The following is a 6000-nucleotide window of genomic DNA, read 5'->3' as shown; positions in this document are numbered from 1 at the left end:
TCGGGCTTGGGGGTCACAGGGCACTGGGGAGATCTCACAATGGCTCCCTTAGTGTGCCTAATACTCTCCCCTTTTGTTCGGTGTGCCTTTGACCATCAGTAACAAACAGGCACAAACCCTTCACACACACTAGCATTAATGATGTTACCTAGTCAGGTAATAAAATGTCTGTAAGCAAACCACCAAGCTCAGAGAGCACCAAGGACTCAACCCCAAGCTACGTATATTCTGCCCGGAGCTACGTCCATTCTGCCCTCAGCTACGTCCATTCTGCCCGGAGCTACGTCCATTCTGCCCGGAGCTACGTCCATTCTGCCCTCAGCTACATATATTCTGCCCGGAGCTACGTCCATTCTGCCCGGAGCTACGTCCATTCTGCCTTCAGCTACATATATTCTGCCCGGAGCTATGTCCATTCTGCCCGGAGCTACGTCCATTCTGCCCTCAGCTACATATATTCTGCCCGGAGCTACATCCATTCTGCCCGGAGCTACGTCCATTCTGCCCTCAGCTACGTCCATTCTGCCCTCAGCTACATATATTCTGCCCGGAGCTACGTCCATTCTGCCCGGAGCTACGTCCATTCTGCCCGGAGCTACGTCCATTCTGCCCTCAACTACATATATTTCGCCCGGAGCTACGTCCATTCTGCCCGGAGCTACGTCCATTCTGCCCTGAGCTACGTCCATTCTGCCCGGAGCTACGTCCATTCTGCCCGGAGCTACGTCCATTCTGCCCTCAGCTACATATATTCTGCCCGGAGCTACATCCATTCTGCCCGGAGCTACGTCCATTCTGCCCTCAGCTACGTCCATTCTGCCCTCAGCTACATATATTCTGCCCGGAGCTACGTCCATTCTGCCCGGAGCTACGTCCATTCTGCCCTCAGCTACATATATTCTGCCCGGAGCTACGTCCATTCTGCCCTCAGCTACATATATTCTGCCCTCAGCTACGTATATTCTGCCCTCAGCTACATATATTCAACCCCAAGCTACATATATTCAGCCTGAGCTACGTATATTCTGCCCTCAGCTACGTATATTCAACCCGGAGCTACGTATATTCAACCCCGAGCTACATATATTCAACCCTGAGCCAAGTATATTCTCTTCTATTGTATCTCATCCTGAAAATACAGAAATAAAAAAATAGTATATTCCACAATATTCCCTATGTGGCATATTGGTGTTCTTTCATTTATTCCAACAACCGTAATCATTACATATTGTTTGAATTTGTATTCCTGGTCTAGAGCCAGTGCTGGATACAATTTTCCCAGTACTGCCTTGGTGCAGACGTCTCTCGTTTCTGCTGCTTCTCGTGTTACTAGCATCAAGCTCAGCATTTAAATAATCTGGACACATGTCAGCAAGTATTTTCTGTTGTGCTTTTCCAGAACTTCTTGCATCATTTTGGAATGAGTGATAAACTGCTTTCCTAATGGAATATGCTGTTGGGACATGTGCTTTATATCCAGTGAACACTTGCCATCAACAGTGGAGATTATCTAGAAGCAGCCTTAGAATAGGGAGGGAGGGAGGCTTCAAAACCGAATCAAGGACAAGTGAAAAAACAAGCATGATTTATCCCAAAATGCCAAGTATGAATAGACAAAGGGCTAGGTAGATCCAAGACTGGATGTGAGACACATTTTGTGAGTCAGAAGTAATCACCTGTAATAGCCGAGAGAGCACCACTCACTAGGAACAAAGAGCCAGGAATTATGCCAATGAGAACTGGCTAACTGAGTACAGGAAGATAGCAGTCAAAGTTAGTCAATGTTAGCCTATCAAGAAATCTCAAGTCAAGTGAGATGTTAGAAAAGCTGCCACCAAGCATCTGGTTGAAGGCTGTGGATTTAGCATTAGTTTAAAAATTAGATCAGGAAACACAGACAAAATTAGTTTCTAAGTTGCACATCTCTGTTTCTATGTCTTATCAAGAGGAAACACTTCTGTCCATAAAGAATGCATACCAGGATGACACAGTTCAATGTGAATTTATCCTGTATAGGCATAATCCAAATGAGATATAATTCTGTAACTAAGAGATTGGGCTATGGATCAGAAAATCTATAAATGGCCTCCCCATGAACTCAACAGATGTCTTAGACAAGCCATGATCTCTTCGCTCAGCACATTTATGAAAGGAATATACAGATTTATACAACATGGCTGTGGTAAGGATTTCAGAATAATGTTTATGAGAAGCACTGTGAATGTGGAAAAGATACGGTGGGTTTCCTTGCAACAAAGTATTGAAATGAATTTGGCAGTTCCTGTACCGCAAATCTGCTCCCAACAAGAAATGGAAAAGCAACAACATAATGCAAAGGAAGGGTCATATCTGAAAGCTTCAATTTAATAGAATTTGATGCATGGTAAGCCTATATCAGGTCTACCTGTAAGTTGCATATATTGGCAAGTTCCTAGGTGCTTGCTAATACTACTACCGGCATGTCTCCCAAGGTTTGCTTTTGATCTTTGGTCTTTTCATTTTAATTGATAAATAAAATAGAAATACAATAAAAGCTTGCCTTGGCATTTTTGATACAATGCCAAGCTGATGTTGGGTCAACTAGTGACGACTCAGCTGTTGCTTGTTTCAGTTCTGCAGCTACCTGAATCCCTGCCCAGCGAATAGAGGGCTGACCCTTGGTAGGACAAGGAGCTTGAGATAGGACTGCCCATAAGTTTACTCTACAATCAAGCATTTCAGGGCTTGAGGTCCAAAATCTAGGCAATTTGTAATATCTTTTTAGCTAGTTTCATTTATTGTTCCACTGCTTCCCTTTTGGTAGCTACTTAGACAATTTAGCTGGACTGAAGAAAGTGGTCCCTTTCCATTTTTCACCCTGTGTGAATTCTTATTGTAACAGCTATAGTGCAGGTAGTTCTTGAGTTACAACCAATTGTTTAGTGACCATTCAAAGTTACAACAGCACTGAACGAGTGGGACTTATGACTGGTCCTCAGAGTTCCACCATCGCAGCATCCCTGCAGTCATGTGATCGCAATCCAGGTGCTTGGTACCCGGCTCACAATTAGGTCACAGCGAGCCGTGGCCACATGATTGTGATTTCCAATGTTCCCTGCTGGCTTTCCACAAGCAAAGTTAATGGGGAAGCCTGCAGGAAGTTGGAAGTTGCAGTCAAGTGAGGTCCTTGCTTAACAACCCACACAGTCCTCGTTTAACAACAGTAACCAGGACTGCCGTAATTGCCACTGCTAAGCGGTGCGGTCACGTAATGTTGCACTTTACAAATGTGTTGCTTAGCAATGGCAATTCCAGTCCCAATTGCCATCATAAGCCAAGGACTACCTATAATTTTGTAAGTCTAAATGCGATTCCCCCTCCCTCCCCCTATTTTTATGTGAACTAGGGAGGGGCTTGTCTGAGACAGTTTCTCAGGTTACAGTTCTGCCCAGGACTCAGGTTTCCTTTATCTGACCGTTGCCTTGGCCGTGGCTCTTCCTTCTGTCCCTCGAGGCCATTCCCTCTTCCCTCGACAGGTTAGTACACCATAAACCCAACTATTGTGTTTTATTAAACATGGTCAGTGGCTTAGCATGTGGTGTGAACTAGTCACTAGGGGTTGTGTCAAAAAATGATAAGAACCACTTCTAACTCTGGGTTTAGTACTACGAACCAGCTGACATCTGGAGTTGCTTCTCACAGTTTTCGAATCAGAGGCCTGCAGTTTCTTTTGTTTAATACATAAATCAGTAGGAAGTCCTTTGTCTTTTTATTTCTGGAGGGGAGGGCAGCAGGAAATCTCACTTCTAGATAAAGCACCAAGATGTAATTGCCACATTATATTTTCTAAAAATGCTAATGTAGGCCGTGGAAGCATTCATGTAAATAAAGATGACAGAGGATGGCACTCTGCTTTGCAGCCCACCAAGTTTTTATTAAATTTTTGCTGCTTCTTTTTTCTTACATCAAAATCAGGGGTGGCAGACATCTTGGTGGATGTCTATAGACCTCTGGTTGCCAATCCCCATCATAAATGGAGACAAATTGTAGGATGAATGTGGAATGCTAAGAAGACCCCTGCTGTCCATTGACCCTGCTCCCTGCTTCCTCTTTGTCCTTCATTTCAACCCACACCAATTCAGACTCCTCCATCTTTCTGTTGACATCAGAAGAGAAGTGACAAAAATTGTACTGTTCTGGCAAAGCTTTGCGAAAAATGCTGGGAATAGCAATAGTTGAGTTTGTTTTTTCAGTGAAGCCTCTGATGATGATGGCTAAGTTTATGGATACAGTTGTGACCTCACGCTAGCTCACGAACAAGGGGCTGCCTAAATGCTACAAAAGCAACGTGTTGGTCTACCTTTCCTTACCGTTCGCCCTTGAGAGCCAAGTGACAGCTTTCCCTATACGCGACATTTAGAAAACCTCTGGAAATTGCTGTGGATTGATTTTGCGCCTGTTGCGGTATGCAAAGGAAATAGAAAAAGGGTGTTTAGATCTAAAGACTCCTTGGTGGTATTAATATATTATCTAATGCTAACTGCTGAAGTGAAAATCATTAACTTGTACTTAAAGAATCAAACCCTTATCGATGTAATGATGCTCACCTTAATACAGAAGTAGCTAATTAAATCCCTTCAGAATTTAGGCTAGAGGAATTTGGATAGAGAACAGAGGGAGGGGAGATGGTGAATTGAGAAGGAGCTGAGTGATCCACTTAGTCCCTCTAACCTTTGATAAGAGATGTTCCAAACAAGGGGCTGCCTAAATGCCAGAAAAGCAACTTGTTGGTCTACCTTTCCACCCTGACCTTTGGGAGCAAAGTGAGAGCATTTTTCCTTCTGGCAAAGCTTTGGGAAAAATGCTGGGAATAGCAATAGTTGAGTTTGTTTTTTCAGTGAAGCCTCTGATGATGATGGCTAAGTTTATGGATACAGTTGTGACCTCACGCTAGCTCGCAAACAAGGGGCTGCCTAAATGCTACAAAAGCAACGTGTTGGTCTACCTTTCCACCCTGACCTTTGGGAGCAAAGTGAGAGCTTTCCTCATATGCCACACCCAAAAAACTTCAGTTTGATTCAACCTCTCTGTGGGGAGCTCCAGGCTGGCAGGCAGGTAAAGTGGCTGCTGCCAGGTAGGGGAGGAAGCAAAGGGGTGCCTGTGCGTGCAGGGGGGGGGGGGTCAGGGGTTGCATGAGGGTGAGTGAGAGGCACTGTACAGGTCGCAGGGGTGCATGAGGGTGCGAGGGGGTGTGCAACAGGTGCCACATGGATTAAGAAGGGCGCATGAGGGCACAACGGGGTGCTGAAGAGGTGCTGCATGGGTCAGGGAGGGTCAGGGAGGGTGCGTGAAGGCACAAGAACACCACAGGGGTTGGGGAAGTTGTGCAAGGGTGCGAGGGCGTGCACTAGGGTGTGAGAGAGGCATGGCGAGGGTTGGGGAGGGTGCACAGGGATGCATTAGTGGCCAGTGCAGCAAGAGTGCAGAGTGGCTGGGGGAGGTATGTGGGGGTGGGAGACTTACCCCAGCGACTTGCAACCTTCCTTGCCGGCTTCCCCATTGACTTTCTGGGGAAGCCGGCAGGGAAGGTTGCAAATGGCAATCACGTGACAATGGGGCACTTGGCAACCGGTTGTCAGTGCCAGCGGATTGCCAAGCACTCAAATCGCGATCGTGTGACTACAAGGGTGCTCGGATGGCCAGAACCCCGAGGACCAGTTGTAGCCACCATTTGTTCAGTGCCATCAACACTTTTGGAACATTATGTGCTGTTCTGGATACCGTCTCTCAAAACTTACATGCTGATTTTCCTAATAAAATGTTAATGCGATTCCTCATTCTCACCTATTAATTTATCTTCTAGCGTCCTATGTGAACAATACTGTTGGTTAAAATGGATCAAGAATATTGGAACCAGCAACCAAACATGATAAAGTTTCAAGGAGATCAGGTATGAGAAAACATTTTGTTCATGGGCCACCTTAAATGCCCTGTCTCCCAAGGTGATTCCCACATACCATT

The sequence above is a fragment of the Candoia aspera genome, chromosome 4, assembly GCF_035149785.1.
Source record: "Candoia aspera isolate rCanAsp1 chromosome 4, rCanAsp1.hap2, whole genome shotgun sequence".
NCBI classification, from domain to species: Eukaryota; Metazoa; Chordata; class Lepidosauria; order Squamata; family Boidae; genus Candoia; species Candoia aspera.
Note: the sequence above shows the minus strand (reverse complement) of the source record.